This window comes from Ixodes scapularis, unplaced genomic scaffold, assembly GCF_016920785.2.
Source record: "Ixodes scapularis isolate PalLabHiFi unplaced genomic scaffold, ASM1692078v2 ptg000955l_1___fragment_2___debris__unscaffolded, whole genome shotgun sequence".
Taxonomy (NCBI): domain Eukaryota; kingdom Metazoa; phylum Arthropoda; class Arachnida; order Ixodida; family Ixodidae; genus Ixodes; species Ixodes scapularis.
The window spans coordinates 16,944-38,498 of NW_024610074.1; the positions used below are offsets into that span (position 1 = coordinate 16,944).

Sequence of the window (21,555 nt, forward strand, 5' to 3'; positions counted from 1 at the left end):
AACGATTATAATAATTCTAATAATTTTAATTGTGACTTATTTCCGCAATTGAATGCTAAACAACTAAGATTTTGAGCGTGTTTTCGTAGATACTTTACATTGCTCTGCAGGCAAAAAATATTTAGCTATGTGCATGCTCAACAACGAAACCAACTTCCATTATTACGCTATTTCGCAGAAACAGCCCGTTTCGTATTGGAGCCGTGAATACAAGTTTCTTGCGATTGCCAACCGTATACCTTTAAGACAAGGCCGTAGTTCTTAATGTTACTTATAATGTAATGACAAATGTTTCGAGCTGCTCTAAGATCACATCACCCATTTAACCTCATGTCACGCAAAGCATAATGATAGCTTAGACCAAAAATAGAATGCGACAAACTCCTGCTCCGTACTCTAGCACTCGGACTACAAATATTTTGAAAACTAAAATTTCTCTTTGTGCGTCCTATACAGGGACTTGATTTTTTCTATTGTTTTTATGGCGTGACAAAATATGTGAATTACAGAGCTTGCTAATATAAATTTCGCCTGATTGAAGCCTTTCTGAAAGTTATTAAAACAAGCCTCCCACGATATATGCTTTGTACAATTTTTTTTCCGTGCGGAGTAGGCGCCAGGTGAGGTATATGGCGGGGTGCGGGCTGTGTTCGGAAGTTGCTATAAATATTTTGTTTATTTTCAAATGAGATTTACATCCTCGAACTGTACACCGGATGCTGATTATAGACAAAAAACTACCTAATTTTTGTCTTGTTGGAATGTCAAGATTTTATTTCAACCAGCCTTTTGACGCAAACGAAATGCCAACAAATTCGGTTTTGAGAGGGAGCTATAAACAAAGAGAGATAATAGACGAAGTATATTAGAGAGATCAGTTCCGACCTTGAAATTGTCTTACATGAAGAACGCAGATGCGTGATTGCGTCCGTCCAGTGACGTTACTACGTTTACTTGAAACTAAAACCTTTGTGGCTGTAAAGTGTTCTTCATCACGTAAGTAGCACATTTTTACGCAAATAAGTCAACACGCCAATTCAGAAATTCGCAGACTAAACATGTTTGAACAAATTTATTAGTCGTTGTGCACAATTCAACTGTGGATCATTTTCTACCACCTTGATGATATAAAAAGAAAAAAGTTGAGTAAGAGGTTTAAACAAAATTTACGCTCGTTTCGCATTCATACACTAAGACCTAACATTTGTGTTACTGTTCCGAAAAGAAGAATTCAAAGTGGCGCTAACTTTATTTAAATTACTCCGTTCTTGAGCCGTTAAAATGCTACTCCGCTCAATTTTTCTTACTTAAACCTTTTGACTGAGCGTCATTAGCTCAGTCAAAGTTGTTGATACAAGTTGATATAACCAACCATCACCATTTTCTTAATTAAGCGAAGTAGAGTTTTAAGGCACGTACGTGTCAAAAAATGTCCTGGTGTTTTCATCAGTGTTGCTTCTTTTCAGCTGGCGTCTGATATCTTATATTTGTATGTACCGCAGAGCAAATCGTAAATGAAATCGCAGCAGGTGGTACTTTTTCCAAGCTGGTCCGCGTGAACGACGACAGTGCATGCATCTTATGCATAATTCGAAGGTATATGTTAGACATTATCCTTGTATTTATTTTAAAGACGTAAATAGCGGTTCTTCTATCCTCTATAGAAATTAAATTTGCATGATTCATGCAACGAAAGTCTTCACCTCCTTTAAATATACAGCCTTACACCCACACACCTCCGAGAACAACGGAAAGTAATAACTGTCAGCTTCACATAAACAAAGTTAGTAAATGCATGAAAGTGCCTTGACGTCTTTCAACACATCTGTTCCCACTTTCTCTGCTAAACAACCTCCTACAAATTAAAACCTTGGCCGAACCAAAATGTGAGCATTTTTTTATTTCTTTATCTTGTTCTGTGCTTCCCTTTCTTTTACAACTCTTTTTTATATTAGTGATTTTGTTGGAGTGGCAACACTGTTAAGCTAAAGTATTCTGACTTAATTTTTTCGGCCCTATCCGAATTTTTTATTGCCGTCTTACATAAAAATATTATGAGTTCTATTGCTGAAACGGTAATGAAAGCAAAATCTTTGATGATTCCTAAGATATATTATTTTGAGGGATGTCTTAGAGATATTATCTGATGCTACGAATGAAGCCGCGGTTGAGTATACAATCGTAAAAAGCACGCAATGTTAAGCAAAATGTTAAAAACTAAAAACATCAATTTAATATTGTTACGTCTGTAAGAAAATAGGCAGCCAATGTAACTTCATGAGGGCGCTCTGATTCGCCGTTATAGCGCCCCAACGGTGACGTGGGTGTGATGCTGCGGGAGGTCGTCCCTCTCTTGTTCATTGAGCCCGCTGCCTGTAGCGGTCGTCTTCCCAATTGTTGTTGCTCCCAGTCGAAAGTAGAGGTTATGTGTTATAGTTGGAATACCTACCCACTTTGCGTTTCTGAGCGAGTGTTCTGACGTGATTTGTCTCTCCGGAGTCACTTGGGTCCGATAGTGTCCGCTGTGAATACGGTAACACACCGTCATTGGATTAATTTATATATGCGTCTTTCTCCCGTGAGGTGGTGGTTCAATCTGCTTATGAAATGACCGTACGTACGTCTACAAGGAAACTGGTATACTGAAGTGAATTAGGGCACCAACACACTTCAGTATAATTATATTTTTGAACTAATTGTGTTACAAAAGTAGTTAATCACTTCGAATTAGAAATACTAGCTAACAATATGCACTTTAAAAGTTCCCTAATTTGACAAAGTGATGAAATTATTTTGAAATTACTTTCCTTTTCATGCTACCCCTTCAATTATATTATAGTACTTTTCCGCACCGAAGTGAAGTTCTACGTTTTTGACACGATGCAGAGGTATTTGTATATTATGCGCTAAACATTAGTCAACTGAACTTTCTTACGTCCCACCACTGCGGTGGCACTGCTGTCGGCACAGCGCACGCGCAGATCTTTGCCTCACGCGAATCTGCCTCACGCGAATCTGCCTCACGTGATTCTGCCTCACGCGAATCTACATAAAGCTCTCAAACTACTTCAAAATAACGCCGTTCGTTTCATTCTGTCTAATCATAATCGAACAGCCAGCATATCATCAATGAAGTCCAGTTTGTTGTTACCCTCTTTGTTATCGTAGAATGTTTCTTTTTTTACTTTGCTTGCTTCATGAAGTGTATCATCATCAGTCGCTGCGAGACCATTTTTCTACGTTTCCTAACTATTACTCTTCCCGTCTGGACCATCAGAATAGAGTTAGATTAACGCGTTGCCAAACCAACAATTTTTTTATTCATGTATCCCGCATACATCAAACGACTGCAACCACCTTCTAACAGATATCGCAATCATACCCGAATATTTTATTTTTCGCCAATCTTTGTTTACATTTCTGTTTGATGAGCCGACATGAGTCATTTTATTTTGCTTATTTTGTTCTTAACACATGTTGCTTAAAGCTTTTGCCTGTCGAAGTGTATTTTTGTTATTTTAATTTCTTGCCACATGTTTTTTTGTTTTGTCATTTTGTTCTATTTTTGTTCGCTTTGCCCCTCCCCTCTACAATTCTTTGGCGCTTGAGGGTATGTGACATAAATAAATAAGCTGTTGTGCCACCCAGATGTTGCCGCATCCGGCGCAGCAGCTGGGAGGGACGCTGATCACCTACTTCCTCCACGTTTACCAGGTGTTGAAGATGGGTACGCAAGATGCGGTCTTCCTGGAGAGGACGGCCGCCTTCAGGAGGTACTACGGGACGGTATCGGGTGGGTTTGCAAGGATGACCTCAAGCTCGTCGGCAATTTCAGCCGGTAGCGACAAGTACACCGTTGTTTGCTCTGTGATATGGCGAAGTTGAAAGTTTGGTTCCATTTGTGTAAACCATACCCGAGCGCTCTTTGCCGAGAACGGTGGCAACTTGAGTTGTAAGACCGCTACAGATCCTGAGGGAACAACACCCACAGCAGGCATGTCACCGTCCACCGAACTTAGCTTTGGTGGTGGAGTCACACGTCCGGGTCACCAATTTATTGGGGCTGAAGGCTTACGAAAAACTTCTAATCTTTAATCGCGTGCGCAGCCCCGCATTCGCCGCACCTGCCGTCGCCTGGTCTTGTGTAGGAGTGCGTCTCGCCGCTGTGCCCAGATACGGCACATGCCACCACAACCTTGGTGAAAATTGACGACACCAACATTGGGGAATCACGTCATTATTATGTACAGTGCGCTGCAATATGGAAGACCCACTGGGAGCGCGTGGCCGATGCGGTTGCTGGCGGGGGCGCTGCGAGCGTTCCGGGCGATTACATTCAGCTCCGAGGGGAGGACGCTCACTCGGGGCTCATCACAAACCGATAAGCGCTTTGCGCTTTAGCTGAGCCCCGAATGGGCGTCCATCCCTCAAAGCAGAATGGAATTGCCTGGAGCGCTCGCGGCGCCCCCGTCAGCCACCGCCTCGGTCACGCGCTGGTCTTTCATATTGCCACGCACTGTATTCCTTACTTACGAGACGACGCGTCCGTTGCTGAAAGTCGGCAGTGGTTTTGCCTGAAATTCGAGAGGTACGATCTCCGCCAATGCAAACGACCCAATTAACAAAACCATTTTAAGCAGTTGCTCTGTATTTGCCTTTATAATGTCTACATTGCTCGGCTGAAAAATAAATTAGCTTTTATCTTTCTTTTTTTCCTTAAAATGAGGGGCTTCTATGCAAAGCGCACTTACTTTGTGCCAATACATAAACTGGAACGGGGAATTTGTTTTCATATTGTGGGAAGCTGCACGCATTCTTTAAAATTGATACTACGAGGAAGAAACGAAATCGGCAGCGACGATTATTTCCAAAGTCCTGAGATTCGTGAAATGCAGTATTTAGTTCGCAAGTGTTTGAAGTTATTTTGAAGACACTAACCGTTGTCTCCCGGGGTGAGGCAGGATTGTGTGTTTCAATTTTGCTGATGAGCGGGAAAACTAGATTGGTGTATAGATGTTGTGTCATCAAGTCACGCCACATCAAAATTCAGGCAAAATGTAGCGTGGAAACTGAATTTGTATACATGTCAAGTGACATCAGGTCGCTAAAAATTAATTTTCCCGTCAAATTTAGTGGGGAGCGTGAATGGGTGTATAGGTCGCGTGACTTCCTGTCACCTGACATGAATCGATGTCACGTGACCATAATACCAATTAAGTTTCCCTCTTAGATTTAGCGGGAAATGTACGCACGGGTGGCAGGAGATACATACAAAGGTTTTGCTTTGTGGGTTCTGTTAAAAAAAGAATTTCATGCTTTAACAATTATGAGACGTGATTATTTTAAGCTTTGTGAAGATAGTCTGCCAGACCATGTTGGCACTGGCCTGCAGTATTGTTAAATAAATAAATAAATAAATAAATAATCCAAGCTGTGGATGAGAAACTTATCTCTGGCAACTTGTACTACTAATCAGAGGTACTTAAAGTGCGTCATTACTGAGTATTTAATGCAATAATGAGAGACGAACACAAGACAGAGATGCCTCTCACTGCGATGCGATTAGGTTCGCGATAAAATTAACAAGGATGCGCAGCAAGTGTAATTATGTCCCACCAAAGTAACTAAATAAAAAATAAAACAAAATTTAAACAGCAGCGTTACTCGGCAGCTTCGAATAAAATTCAGCTCGAGAGCTCAACCGATCGTATTGGCCAGTTCGCGGCTCCCCGATCACGTTGAACAGATTCCGCCTTCACCATGTCTCTTGGTCTGTTCGAAATCCTCGCTCTTCTTAGCTTCACTTGCGCCACTGCTGCGACGTTCAATTTCCAAGAGCTGAATCCAGATCTCGGAAAGTATCAGGATGCATCTCTGGTATGTGCAATTCCTATTTGTTCGCCGTCACGAAGTGTAAAATAAATAAAATACAAAAATAAAAAATAGCTGAAAAGAAAATTACCTCTTAAATATGAACTTCGAATTCGTTGTAATTTGTTCGCCCAAGGACTTTTTTCATTTTCACTCCGATAAGGAGAATACATTCGTAATATACGTCCATATCAGAAAGAAAAACGTGCCTAAAGGAGTTGCGTGAAGCTCTATAACTTTGGTTCACTCGACATTCACGGTTAAGTCACCGCTTTTTGGGAACTGGGTAAATGAACTTTAATTCGTGACCAAGAAATTCCTCTAGAGTGTTTGTGTGAATGTTTTTACTCATCGAGACCCTTCCTAAGTCTCGTTGAGGCAGCGTTCCGGTTCGATTTGTACCTCCTTTTTTCATCTTTCACTGTGTCTCACGAATGTACAAAAACGAAATGTCTAGAATAAGAAGTTATGTAAAAACCCACTCCGTACAAAATGTATGGCACCTGTTACTTCCCCCTTTGGTACTAAGGCCTTCTCATTGTTTCTCCAGGGCTGTATTTACATAGCGGGACAGCTGTTGCCGCAAGAAACAATGATCGGTATATATATTTTTTTTTAAATATAAATGTTTTGGTTCATTTTTAGTGAGGTATGAAGCGTTCGGGAAATAATCTGAGCTGTCCGACTTTTTTCCCGCCAATAACCTGCAACTGAAATGCGAAGAGGCGGTCGACGTCGTGTTTGCTTTAATAGTGTACGAACATATTAGTGTAGGCTTGTTGGATATGCAGGTTAGAAAGAAATAGCGCGAAGGTCAAGTACAGGCTGACTCAACACAACGGAACAAACTTTACCACTGTATCGCAGTGTACACAACGCGACACTGTTAGCGCGAACAGTCGACAGGCTTCAGATTCGTACCGGTGGCGCCACCTAGCGGCCTCTGATGGCGAACCTCGCGCATGCGCAGAAACGTCAAAGGGTTCGAGAGTATAACGACCTACTCCAAAACAATGTTCAGACCGGCTCATTTGAGGAACTCGAGTTTGTTTTTCTCGCGATTTTGTATTTTTATTGCGACGCGCCGTCTGCATTCACTGTCTCGTCTGCTTTCACGTTCTCCGTCCGCGCGCCCACCACGTCTGCGTTGTCGGTGTTTCCGTTCTGTGCGTCCTTACCAACGTCTGCTTCGGGTTCCGCCGCACTACTCCGAGGTGAACTTAGTCGAGGTGCCCGCGTCGGCTAGCGGGGGTAGGGGTTCTTTTGGCGTCCGTATCGGCATTTTCGGCTTGTCGGCGCAGTTTCTTGACGTCGCGTCTCTCCGAAGGGAATGTCGTCGAGGTGCTCGCGTCGGCCAGCGGTCGTAGGGGGCTTTTTGGCGTCCGCATCGGCGTTTTCGGTTTGTCGGCGCAGTTTCCTGACGTCGCGTCTCTCCGAAGGGAATGTCGTCGAAGTGCTCGCGTTTGCCAGCGGTCGTAGGGGGCTTTTTGGCGTCCGCATCGGCGTGTTCGGTTTGTCGGCGCAGTTCCTTGACGTCGCGTCTTTCCGAAGGGAATGTCGTCGAGGTGCTCGCGTCGGCCAGCGGTCGTAGGGGGCTTTTTGGCGTCCGCATCGGCGTTTTCGGTTTGTCGGCGCAGTTTCTTGACGTCGCGTCTGTCCGAAGGGAATGTCGTCGAAGTGCTCGCGTCGGCCAGCGGTCGTAGCGGGCTTTTTGGCGTCCGCATCGGCGTTTTCGGTTTGTCGGCGCAGTTTCTTGACGTCGCGTCTCTCCGAAGGGAATGTCGTCGAAGTGCTCGCGTCGGCCAGCGGTCGTAGGGGGCTTTTTGGCGTCCGCATCGGCATTTTCGGTTTGTCGGCGCAGTTTCTTGACGTCGCGTCTCTCCGAAGGGAATGTCGTCGAAGTGCTCGCGTCGGCCAGCGGTCGTAGGGGGCTTTTTGGCGTCGGCATCGGCGTTTTCGGTTTGTCGGCGCAGTTTCTTGACGTCGCGTCTCTCCGAAGGGAATGTCGTCGAAGTGCTCGTGTCGGCCAGCGGTCGTAGGGGGCTTTTTGGCGTCCGCATCGGCGTTTTCGTTTTGTCGGTGCAGTTTCTTGATGTCGCGTCTCTCCGAAGGGAATGTCGTTGAAGTGCTCGCGTCGGCCAGCGGTCGTAGGGGGCTTTTTGGCGTCCGCATCGGCGTGTTCGGTTTGTCGGCGCAGTTTCTTGACGTCGCGTCTTTCCGAAGGGAATGTCGTCGAGGTGCTCGCGTCGGCCAGCGGTCGTAGGGGGCTTTTTGGCGTCCGCATCGGCGTTTTCGGTTTGTCGGCGCAGTTTCTTGACGTCGCGTCTTTCCGAAGGGAATGTCGTCGAGGTGCTCGCGTCGGCCAGCGGTCGTAGGGGGCTTTTTGGCGTCCGCATCGGCGTTTTCGTTTTGTCGGCGCAGTTTCTTGACGTCGCGTCTCTCCGAAGGGAATGTCGTCGAAGTGCTGGCGTCGGCCAGCGGTCGTAGGGGGCTTTTTGGCGTCCGCATCGGCGTTTTCGGTTTGTCGGCGCAGTTTCTTGACGTCGCGTCTTTCCGAAGTGAATGTCGTCGAGGTGCTCGCGTTTGCCAGCGGTCGTAGGGGGCTTTTTGGCGTCCGCATCGGCGTGTTCGGTTTGTCGGCGCAGTTTCTTGACGTCGCGTCTTTCCGAAGGGAATGTCGTCGAGGTGCTCGCGTCGGCCAGCGGTCGTAGGGGGCTTTTTGGCGTCCGCATCGGCGTTTTCGGTTTGTCGGCGCAGTTTCTTGACGTCGCGTCTCTCCGAAGGGAATGTCGTCGAAGTGCTGGCGTCGGCCAGCGGTCGTAGGGGGCTTTTTGGCGTCCGCATCGGCGTTTTCGGTTTGTCGGCGCAGTTTCTTGACGTCGCGTCTCTCCGAAGGGAATGTCGTCGAAGTGCTCGCGTCGGCCAGCGGTCGTAGGGGGCTTTTTGGCGTCCGCATCGGCGTTTTCGGTTTGTCGGCGCAGTTTCTTGACGTCGCGTCTCTCCGAAGGGAATGTCGTTGAAGTGCTCGCGTCGGCCAGCGGTCGTAGGGGGCTTTTTGGCGTCCGCATCGGCGTTTTCGGTTTGTCGGCGCAGTTTCTTGACGTCGCGTCTTTCCGAAGGGAATGTCGTCGAGGTGCTCGCGTCAGCCAGCGGTCGTAGGGGGCTTTTTGGCGTCCGCATCGGCGTGTTCGGTTTGTCGGCGCAGTTTCTTGACGTCGCGGCTTTCCGAAGTGAATGTCGTCGAGGTGCTCGCGTCGGCCAGCGGTCGTAGGGGGCTTTTTGGCGTCCGCATCGGCGTTTTCGGCTTGGCGGCGCAGTTTCTTCACGTCGCGTCTCTCCGAAGGGAATGTCGTCGAAGTGCTCGCGTCGGCCAGCGGTCGTAGGGGGCTTTTTGGCGTCCGCATCGGCGTTTTTGGCTTCTCGGCGCAGTTTCTTCACGTCGCGTCTCTCTGAGGGGAATGTCGTCGAAGTGCTCACGACGGCTAGCGGTCGCAGCGGCCCTTTGGCGTCCGCTTCGGCGTTTTCGGCTCGTCGGTGCTATGTTTGTTCACGTCGCGCCTCTCCAAATGGAATGCCATCGAAGTGCTCGCGATGGCTAGAGGTCGTAGCGGTCTTCGTCACGTCTGCTTCAGCGTTTTCGGCTCGTCGGTATGTTTCTTGACGCCGCTTTCCTCCGAGGGGAATGTCGTCCATGTGCTCGCATCGCCTAGCGGTTGAAGTGGTCTTCGTGAAGTCCCCTTCGGCGTCTTCGGGTTGCTGCCGCTGCATATCTTTACGTCTTTTCCTATGCGGCGAATGTGGTCAATGAGCTTGTGCTGTCTTTGTTCCCCGCCATTATGTTTGCGTTTGGCTGGCAGCTTTGTCCCTCCAGACAAAACATGTGAAATGTAAGAACTCAAAGAAATTGCGAGACAGGTTTAAAACTGCTCGTCAAAGTTATTCAATAAACGTAAAAAATAAAATGCACGGGTAGATCGTCATCTGGTTCTTTTATGTAATAAACATACATGTGAAACTGCATGTTTCGCTCACGCTGTAGTTAACAGCGTCATTAAATACACTAGATACAAAGCGGATCCCGTATAAGCGCATAGTGCGTGGCTAAATACAAACACATAACTGTTTCAACTAAGGTGCTCTTTATTGTGATCGAACTCAGAATTTGCGTGCACCGTCATGGAAGCTACAAATGTCCTAAAGCGATAAGGAGGGCGTCCCTTATATTAAAAAAAAAATTAAAAAACTGCGCGCAGACACTTTTTGCGTTATTTTTCGTGTTGACGTTGCATTATCTACATTCGATGATCGCACAAAATAACTTTAGGTTGTGGTAGGGTTGCCTTGCTGCATGCCCATCCGGGAGGAACAACACGGAGCCGGGGTTTCCGAAACGAGAAACTACATTTATTAAAGTAACATCAAAGGGTTGTTAGTAATAAAGTATAATAATGCCGGGCATTCGACCTACACGTCCCTGTGTCGCCGGACCGTCTCCCCCTACTGTGGGCGTGTCCCCCTCTTTTATCCACTTGCGCGGCCGGACGTTTGCGCGGCCCAGATGTTCTCTGGGTGGTCGTAGCGGCCTCTGGTGGTGGTGGCCGGCCCTCGCTCCCACACTTCCCCCCCCCCCCCCCCCCTAAACGTCTGGCATATCAATGACAGTGTCGTCGTGGTCGTCGCTGGGAGGGGGTCGGCGCAGAAGGTCTGGCCGGCGGCGCTGTACAAGCGCAATGGCGCGCTCCAAGTTGCGGTCGCCGAGACGGTTGATTCGGGCGATCCGCTCTGCGTCAGCCCGCTCCCTATGCAGGGCCCCTCGGAGGTGGGCCGCCCGGCATATCTCCGGAACCCCACAGAGCGGGCTGAGGAGGCGCATATCCTCCGACGTGTAGTGCGCGGCCGGCTCTGTGGGTGGCGCTCTTCCAGTGTCTGGCCCCGGAACGGTTCCGGTACTGCCTGGGAGGGGCCGGTGCGCTCTGGCCTGGGCTGGTTCTCCCAGCTCAACTCCGAAGCCCAGCCTCGGGAGATGTCCTGGACGAGGACCGTCTAGGTAGCGGCCGTCCTTTGCGGCCGTTCCCGGCATCGCCGGCAGAGGCCGCCTCTGGTGTCCCTGGTCCGTCCTGCCCACTGGCCGCGGTTCCGTGGGGTTGGCCTCGCCGGCTGCCGCCCCCGGTGACTGGGGCCGCCACGTGGTCTGGGACCCTGGCGTCCAGATGCCCGGGATCGGTGGTGGTGTTGCCCGTGATCCATCTTCGTGAATCAGAACAAGCAATTGCCATGGGTTATTCTCATGAGTAACCCCTGGCTCTATGTTGCATAAAAAAGGAGGATAAAGGGTCTGGGGTGGGCACACAATCGCGCAATATTTCCCCCTCTCCCCCTCAGAAAGGCGATCAGACCCGTGGGATGATATACGATCGAGGTACAACGCTCGAAACCCGAAAAAAAGGAAAAAAAAAGGAATAATCTTGTCCACCGCTTTACAACTTCTCTCAGCAGTCACCGACGTCGCAGGTTGTACCGCCTGTGTGCCGGCGAGGGGGTTCCGGGAACGGGCCGTCGTCGGCATCGGTCTGATCCTGCGAAAAACCATCTTCCGGGATGTGGAATTGTTTAAGATCTGTGACATGAGTTGGTCCTGTGGACTCACCACTGAAATGGTGAATTAGCGTGTATGTAAGCGGGGAAAGCTTTTTGCCTACACGAAATGGACCATCCCACCTGTTGGCCAGTGAGGCCGTGAAGCCTTTCGCCGCGTCACTCAGGGGGTGAGTGCGCCTGAGCACCAAGTCTCCCACATCGAACTGCAGGTCTCGGCGTCCCTGGTTGTACTGGTCGGATTGCTGCAGTCTGGCAACGTCAAGGTTCTCCCGGGCTTCCTTGAGGTTGATGGTGAAACGCTTTTGCAGGTCGTCTGCGAACTTTGTGTAGTTGCGGTCCTTTGCCCTGGGCTCTGTTGAACGGAGAGTGTTAGTGAGAGGGAAAGCAAGCTCTCTGCTAAAATTGAGCTGGGCAGGGGTGAGCCCGGTTGACCGGTTAACCGTGGTGCGAGTGGCGAAGGCCATTTCTGGAAGCTTTGCATCCCAGTCTTTGTGGCGCTCCGTATGAGCAACAAGCATCATCTTAAGGTTTCGATTCACCCTTTCGGTTATATTTGCCTGGGGATGATACGGCGAAGTCCGTTTATGTTCAATTTCCAGAACCGCGCATGCCTCGACGAACACTTTGCTCGTAAAATACGACGCATTATCTGAAATTAGACTTGCCGGGAAACCAAAACGCGCGAAAACTTGAAGTAGGCAGTCCCATATTTTCTGCGAATCCAACTTTCGTAAAGGGAACAGCTCCACCCATTTGGTGGAATGGTCTGTTACTACGAACAAGTACTGGTTTCCGCGTGGGCTACGTGGAAATGGACCCATGACGTCACAGCAACAGATCTGCCAAGGGCTCTGGCTTGCGATCGGTTGCATGAGACCCGGGGGTTGACCACCACGTGGCTTCGCTTTCTGGCATGACGGGCAACTACGCGCATACCTCAGTACATCTTGCCGCATGCCGGGCCACGTCGCAATCTGGGACAACTTATCGTAAGTCTTGCTCCCACTGCTGTGTCCGGCTAGGGCAGAGCTGTGCATGTATCGGATGAAAAGCGTACGTAGCTTGCGGGGTATCACGGTCCGGAATGCTGAACCATCCGGATCGTCGTCGGCCTGGGGGATGTAGCGCAGCAGGAGGCCGTCGTCGCTCATCAAGTAGGAGTCGAACTCCGTGTCACTTGGGCGGTCGACTGGACCGGACGCTGCCAGCCAGGCAGTCACTTGTTGGCACAACCCATCGTCGTGCTGGGCCTTGAGAAGATCCTCTCTTGAGACCAATGTACCCCACCGTGAGTCAGGTGGTCCCTGTGTTATATTAACGACTGCGACCAGCTCTGGGGATTCCTGCACGTGGTTCTCAGGAAGGGGGGCGCGGGAAAGTGCATCAGCAATTTGGTTTGTAGCACCCGGCCTGTATACAATAGTGTAATCGTGTTGTTGCAGCGTAAGTGCCCAACGAGCGAGGCGACCAGCGGGGTTCTGAAGTCTTTTCAGCCATGACAACGCTAAATGATCACATTGAATTTGGAATGTTGCGCCATCCAAATACATGTCAAATCGCTTTAACGCATACACTATGGCTAAGCATTCCCTTTCTGCAACACTGTAGTTACGCTGTGCGGAATTGAGGGTCTGACTTGCGAAAGCAACCGGGCGAAGTATACCATCATGTTCCTGCAGTAAAACAGCTCCGACGCCACAATCGCTTGCATCTGTCTGCAAAACGAATGGTTGGTTTAGGTCGGGAAGATGCAGACACGCGTTCTCTGTCACTGCCTTTGATAAAGCTGCGAATGCGCTTTGTTGTTCTTCGCTCCAACACCATTTGACGCCTTTTCGAAGGAGGTGATTAAGCGGCTGAGAAATCTCGGAGCAGTAAGGAATGAAATCCCTATAAAATGCAATCATTCCGAGATATCGCTGTAAACTTTTCACGTCATGGGGGCGCGGGTACTCAGTTAGTGCGCGCAGTTTTTCTTCGTTGGGACGGAGCGTGCCGCTATCGACAACAAATCCGAGGAGGTTAATTTTGGGCTCGGCCAGTTGAACTTTCCTCGGATTGATTGTTAGGCCCGCGTTCCGCATCCGCTCAAGTACGATAGTCAAGTGTTCAAGATGCTCCTCGAATGTACGCGAGAAAACAACAACGTCATCCATGTAGGCCATTGCGAATTCGTACTTTGCGTTTCCGAGCACAACGTCCATCAGACGTTGAAAGCTCGCTGGCGCGTTGGACAAGCCAAAAGGCAAGCGGGTGAACTCGTACAGCCCTCTGTGGCAAATGAAAGCGGTTTTCTGCACGTCTAACGGATGCACCTCGATCTGAAGGAATCCGCGGCTGCAATCCAATGTGGTGAACACCGTCGCGTTGCCGAGCGCGTACATTATAGAGGAAATGCTGGGAAAAGGGTAGCTGTCCCGTACAGACACTTCGTTCAGCCGTCTGTAATCTACGCAGAGTCTGGCAGTTCCATCTTTTTTCGGAGCGAGAACGACAGGAAATGCCCAAGGGCTCTTTGACTCACGTACTGCGCCGGTGTCCAGCATCTCCTGAAGGGCCACGTCCAGGAGTTCCCTTTTGTGCACGCTGATGGGGCGTGGATTGCACCTCCGAGGCGGTGCGTTACCGGTTTCAATCCGATGCAGCAGGATGTCTGTCTTTCCTGGTCGCTCCGTGAACATCAGAGAGAACGGCCGCAGGACGTCCTCCAGCTGTCTCTTCTGGAGGTCAGTGCCCGGACACTTCTGAAGAGTATCCGAGATTTCGGATGGTAGGGCAGCTGCAGGCGTTGTGAAGTGGGCTGGGAGGGTTGGGCCAGCGATGCAGTTCTCTCGTCTGGTGAACGGAGTCAGGTCCGCCTGGTTTCCCAGACGATAGCCGCCCCCAGGGAAGTCGAGAGTCATGCTTATGCCTGCGATAAAATCTCGACCCAAGATCACGGGTACGGCGAGTCCCGGGAGATACAGAAAGCGCTGACGCCGTTTCTTCTCATTGAATGAAATTTTAAGCCTTACGGCTCCGTCCGCCGATATTGTTGACCCGAAGGCTAACTGCAGACGTGTGTCTGCCGAACGAAAGGTTATTTTTTTATTTTTGCATAGTTCATAGGCAGCGTCCCCTATAAGCGAGATAGCAGCCCCGGTATCCAAAAGCGCGGCAAAAGGAAAACCGAGCAAAGTGATCGTCATGCGTGGCTCGATCATTTCGCTGTTAGGCTGAATTCGACATACCGATGGAACAAGTGACGCTGCGTGCGTGATCCCGGCTGTGATAGCGGCCATCGGCGGCTCTGCAGTGGGGCTCATTGCCGCCGGCCGTAATAGTTTCCCGATTGGGATGCCACGTGACCTTCCGGATTTTCACGGCCCATAGGCGCGCGAGGGTTGACCGGATTTCCACAATCCCTCCGCTCACTTCCAGCCCTTCCGCCATTTGTTTCGTTCTGCCTCGGGTTTGTATTTGGGCACTCTCTTTGGAAGTGGCCGCGCTGTCCACAGCTGTGGCATTGGTCCGAATACCTGCTTGAGTCGCCGGCACCAGGGCGCTCTTCGGACGTCCTCCAGTGGCCCCGCATTGAACCAAAACTGGAGCGCCTCCAGCTGCTTTGATTGGTCACTCTGTGCCAGTCCCGTGGAGGTCTTAGCGCCGGGATTGCCTCGGGGCCCTGGCAAGCACATGCGGGTTCGAGAGAGTTTGCGGCCAAAGGCGGTGGGAGATAGCTCTTCTGAGCGAGGAAGATCTCCTCTGTGCTGCGGGCATGCCGGGCTAGCTCTTCAATGGTCTCAAAGGTGCGGCCGTGTAGGTACACTTGGTACTTTGGGTGACATTGTCTGAGGACCCGAGCTATAATCTCCGACGCGAAGGCATTAGGTTGTGCCCTTCGTGTGAGTTCCTGCAACGCGCGAACATACTGAACCAGGCTTTCGTTCGGATGTTGCGTTCGGGACTCGAGTTCTTTCAAGATTTGTAACTCGTAACCAGGTGGCAGGAACTCTGCTCGGAATTGCCGCTCGAACTCCGCTAGGCTGGTGAACGTAGGTTGCAGCCTTAACCAGCACGCAGTGCTAGACTTTAGAGCGAGTGGGAGTATTCTGCTTATCACGAGGGATTCCGAGGCGCCTGAGGCGGCTTTGTAGACGTCGAGCTCACCCAGAAAGTCTGCGACTGACTTGATGTCGTTGTAGCCAGTGTACACCGGCACCGTCAGCTGGGGACGCAGCTCCGGCTCACGTGACTGCTGCACGGCGAGACGCTGTGTAACCGCATCACACATTGCTGCCACCTTCAGTAGCAATTCGACCTGCGCATCCGCCGTGCCTGCTCCGGGATCCACGCTTGCTCCAGGCTTTTCGCCATCCTTCGTCTCGGACCGTAGTGTGGGAGACATGGCGGAAAAAAAAACAGAAACGCCAAGCAGACAAGAAAACGTGTGCGGCAACAGGCGGTATACTCCACTCGAGAAAAATAAACCCGCCCCCAGAGCGATAAACACGCCCCCGCGTGACTAAGCAATGTTTTGAGGCTCCAATTCAGCGAGCACTCGCGCTGTCGCGAATACCAGCACTACTTGGAAAAGAAACACCGCGGTTGAAAAAACTTACCGAGAGAAGAAGCCCAGCCCCGTGTCGTTCCGACAGAAGGGCAGCAAAAGCACGTTGTGCGCCATGTGGTAGGGTTGCCTTGCTGCATGCCCATCCGGGAGGAACAACACGGAGCCGGGGTTTCCGAAACCAGAAACTACATTTATTAAAGTAACATCAAAGGGTTGTTAGTAATAAAGTATAATATTGCCGGGCATTCGACCTACACGTCCCTGTGTCGCCGGACCGTCTCCCCCTACTGTGGGCGTGTCCCCCTCTTTTATCCACTTGCGCGGCCGGACGTTTGCGCGGCCCAGATGTTCTCTGGGTGGTCGTAGCGGCCTCTGGTGGTGGTGGCCGGCCCTCGCTCCCACAAGGTGTATGTCAGCGCCGTTGTTCGTCTACCTTCTCGTTATTGTCCGTGTCTTTGAGCAGTTTTTAGGTCTTTAACCATGAAATACCAATTGTCCCAGAGGTCAAGGTTAGTCAACTTCAGTTTTCAAGATTGTTTTCCTCCGCGCGTTGTCCTCTGCTTGCGCAACCCGCACACACAGTCTTGGCAGCGTCTACGCAGAAGCGGATCCAGAAATCCGTTTTAAGGGGGGGGGGGGGGGGGGGGGCGGACAATTTGTAAGGATTCTATTCTCCCATTCTTTCTTATGCACCGGGAGGTTCACCCATGCCAAATTGCCCTCCGAGAAGGAGGGAGGGGGGGGGGGCCAGTCGCCCCCGTCGCCCCCCCCCCTTGGATCCGCCCCTGGTCTACGCACACCTGTTAGCTCTACCGTATTTTGAATGACGCTCTTCGTGCTCCAGATTTTTTCGACTCCTTCATCAAAGCTCCTAACACATGCATAGAAATTTGTTTCGCCTTTTGAGGATAATACGATGGTTTGGAGGTGCACGGCACTGGTGATGCGGCGGTAGCCATCGTCGGATTGTGAGGGTGAGTCCAAGGAAGAATGGCAAGTAAAGAGGATACGCTCTTTACTTACAGAAAAGAGGAAAACAAATTTTTGAAGTGGGGGGGAAAAATAACTAGAAATTATAAGCTTAGGGGAAAAAAAAAGGCTAGTCTTAGAATAGCGTCTTTCCGGCACAACACAAAAGGCAAACGAGCACCACAAAAATATAGTTTCTGCATTTATTGTATATGCGGAGTGTCCTGACTCAAGAAAAAAACGTTTTGTCGAAAATAACATTTTTCTCTCCCTCTCAATCGGCTGCCACGACGATCTCCCGTCATGTCCGTTCACATCGTTTCCGCCCGAGCGGTCGATCATCTACTCTCATCGAGAAGCCTTTGCCTATCGCAAGCGCTAAGTTGCCGGTGATCACTTCCCGCCTTAATGCGCATTCGAAAACAACGCCGCTGCGCTGTTTTCGAATGCGGCTCGGCCTGGCTTTAGCCGTTCGAGCCTAGCGAGACCAGAGAATCCAGCAGAAACGCCTACAGTATAAATTAATCCAATAAATGTCCTTGAGGGGAAATCGATCGGAAAAGTACAGATATATGAAATGTGTGCTCTTGTAGCATATCAACAGAAACGGCTTTTTTCTTTTTTTATTGGAACTTTTTCTTGCTGTGTAAGAGGTAGCCTGTTTACACACTCTAGCCTTCGCCTGCGGCGCACACCATTTATGAAACTGGTACAGTGCCAGCGTAGTCGAGAAGTAGACAAAATGCACTACAGTAACCAAATACGACAAAACTTGGTAACCCCCCCCCCCCCCCCCCCCCCCGCCCTTTCGGCTCTTGTGGCGCCGGCGACGCCAAGAGATACATTAAATACACAATGTACTGCCCATACATCGTCAGCAGCGTCAATAAATAAAACAAATGCACAACGAAAATAATTCGAAGTCGTCAATTACAATTTCCATCCTCGAAAAGAGAACAAGATTCAAGACGACCAGCCTTATCAACGTCCAGGAGCCAAAAAAATGCACAACTTCTTCACCGTACAGTGGGAGCGGCGTCCATAAATAGAATGCTATACAAAACGCCAATGTAAGGCGAGTTCCCCCCTACAATTTAGAGATGGCGCCCGAATGCTGCCCTCTAGTAGCGAGTGAACTCGCCTAGGGCGGAGACGACCTCGGACATCCTCTGTGGCATCGACGCGTAAAGAGCGTCCGCTATTGGTGTAGATTTTAAGCGTTCCCACTCACGGAGCACCGCTTCCCACAGACAGTCCGCGCTGGCGCTGTGGAAGGTCTGATTGGCCATTTCTTTCTTCATTATTCCCCAGACATTCTTTATGGGGTTCATGTCGGCCCCTTTAGGCGGCCAGTCCAACTCCATTATGCATCTGTCGTCCAGAAGTTCTCGAACAACCCGAGACGTATGTATGGGGCTCCGGTCCTGCTGAAAGATGAAGCACCCGTCAGGGAAAGGTCCTCCGAGGATATACGGGAGCAGGACTTGATCGATGATTTCTGCTTAGGCCCGAGACGTCAGGCTCCCGTCTATCCTCACAAGGGGACCTAGGCCCTGACGGGTTAGCAGACCCCAAACGTTAACGGCGCAGCGCCCACTCGCAGCCACGTGCTGCACGTAGTCGGGGTTGTGCCTGCAAATAAAGGAAGATTTGATGGTCACACTCAGTTGAGAAGTCAGGACGACAACACAAGGTAGGGATCACTACAAATCGCACACATCGCGGAACTCGGACCGCCAGCTATACACTTCTACGTCTCGGTCTACGAAATGCTTATAATAAAATTACCGTACCTGCAAAAAGCAAAGCCTGATTCACTAGTTGTAGCGGTATTTCATAATGTTGGCGTACCCTACCTCCCCTATTATGCTTAAATATCTCCGTGAACTCGGAGCCTAATAAACAAATATAAAAACGTTTTTAATTTGCGTTTCAAGTCAAAGCACGAGGCGTCCCTATTGAAAAAACCAGCTTAAGCTGGTCCCAGCTTCAAGCTGGGTTATTGCCCCAGCATGCCCAGCTTGGCATGCTGGTCATGCTGGTTGATCTGGTCATACTGGTCATGATGGTTGATCTGGTCCCAGCTTCAAGCTGGGTTATTGCCCCAGCATGCCCAGTTTGGCATGCTGGTCATGCTGTTAAACTGGTCATGCTGGTGAACTTCCCAACCAGTTTAACCTGTTTAAATTAATACACAGAATAAAAAAGCCAAGCTCGTCAGAAAAGCCAACTCGGCATCCAATTTATTATTTTCGTACTTGCGGCAGCCTCACATGAACTCAAATGCTACACATCCTCGGCGCTGACACAGTACTAACCGACGCACAGATTCTCGGTGCAAATTGTCTACAATGTTAATAAAACCAGATTGCTTATCTCTCAACACGAAAAAAATACTAGACACAGGCCAAAAACAGGCAATAGCAGACGAAAATACTACACGGACGAGAGAAGCGAACCTGGGTCCCGCCAGCGATGGGGGCGAAGCGGCAACTTGCGTGGTCGGCAGAGGCGAGGAAATCCGTGTGGCTTGGATGGCATTGGCGATACTCCTCGGCACCGCCGTCATTCTTGGGCACACACACGTTCGAAGACACGAAGCGACGCCGCAGTCGGGACGTCTGACATCTTCCCGCACTGAACGGACTGCCGCTCGCTGTCTTCTCAAAACCCGCTTCGCTTGCACCGTCGTTCAACTAGTCTCCAAACAACGCGCACACAGCCGTCCCTTCGATCTGCCCTCTGCCCAAGCTATCCAAACGCGTCTTCGATTCTCCGTTTCTACCACTCTCTCTCTCTCTCTCTCTTTTCTCGCACACAAAGGTAGCTTGCAGCGCGCCTGACGCGCCCGGTGGTCTACCAAAAACGAGAGGACAAAGAACAGGACGTGGCCTCGTTCCAGCAGCCGACCTTGTCGCGCGCGCTCCCAGCAATGCCAGTTCGGCTATCTCTAGCCGACCTTGGCGTGCGCGCTCCCAGCATGACCAGCTTGACCACCACGATTATTATTTCGACCAGATTCACCAGCTTGTCTCCCAGCATGACCAGCTCGTCTCCCAGCTTGACCACATTGGCTCCATGGAAAACCAGTTTGACCAGTTAAGACCAGACTGGCTCCCAGCTACACCAGATTGAATCTAAAACCAGATTCGAGTGAGACCATGCTGGTTTTTACTTAGACCAGACTGACCAGCTTAAATTCCAGCTTGCCCAGCTTAAACCAGCTTGATTGCCAGCTAAACCAGTTTAATTACCACATTGACCAGTTTGACCACCTTGATTACCAGCTTGACCACCTTAATTACCAGCTTGACCAGTTTGATTTTCATGCTGGTTTTTCCAATAGGGGTGCCATTGTCGTACACGCAGCTACGCCGTGCACTCGTCGATCTTAACATCTATTGCGGTCATGCTTGTTTAGAACGTTTCATTGGGCACAACCATTGTGACTGCGCGAGAAATACCGTTCTTTCATTTAAGAATCTAGGCAGTAATCATGAATTTTCGCTCTTATCTACACCAAATAGTGTCTTTTGACGATCACAGTCTAAAGTGTAATACCGCTCCCGTCTTTTTGAAGCGATTCAAGAGTATAATCGACGCTCGCGCCTAGGAACGGAAAATGCTACCTCGCACTTATATGGCCACAAAGATACCAACAAAAAACGCTTCGATTCTGCGCCAAATCGACCAACGAAATAACCCGATACGATCCCCCACCGGGAAATTCAGAAATACGGTAACTTTCTATAATAAATCAAGATTATTCTAAAATATCTTTTTGCTCTGTGTTCAATGGTTAAAATTATTCTTGGCGTCTTGAATTCATACCCCTGACGCATTTTGCGGTACAAGACGCGACTAGTGAGCCCGTGCACGAGAAGCCTGTTCCGTGCAGCCAAGGAAAATGACAGAGCAGTGCAGCAGTCAGCTTTGAGAACGCCAACGTTTTTTTTTTTGCTTTTTTTTTTCGGACACACTCTCGTGTGTGGGTTCCTCTGCGTCTGGTCGTTATGCTTTCCCCCAAAAAAAAACCTTTCAACACCGCGCCAAAACGCTCGAAAAGCTGACATACCGGGTGTGGCAGGGTCGCCAGACCCGCCTCTGCTGATCCCATCGTGTCGAAAAAGTGCTTTCATCACTAAAGGCGACCTGGTCCCAGCGACTTTAACAGGCCTCGTGGTTCTGAGCAAGGGCCAGCCGCTGCTGCTTGTGCGGCGCCGTTAATAGTGGCTTCTGCGCAGCGATGTGGTTTCGGTTTCGGATCCGGTTTCGGATTAATTTGGTTGTTAATCCGGATTAAAAAGAAAGAATATACTAATGCGAGATTGACGCATTTATTCAATTTATTCAATAAGAAGTCACAATTTTTCTTTCTTGAGCCGCCAGATACTCGTATACCGAAGAAAAACGATTTCAGTGTAGCAATTCTTCAAAATTGGTTTCGGTTTCGGTGCGAGTTCGAATTTCGTGGAGCGTCGTCTGCCAACAAAACGGTCCCGCCCTCTCGTGCTAGGTTGGTTTGATTGCGGCACTTCCGTCGTTTCGCGTAAGCAGACGACGTT

The 21,555-nt window shown here is 49.8% G+C and overlaps 1 pseudogene; it reads left to right on the forward strand.

Annotated features, from left to right (window-relative positions):
- The first annotated feature begins 5,760 nt into the window (after positions 1-5,760).
- The window catches only part of LOC120837083, a 45,206-nt pseudogene continuing 29,411 nt past the window's right edge, over positions 5,761-21,555 (forward strand).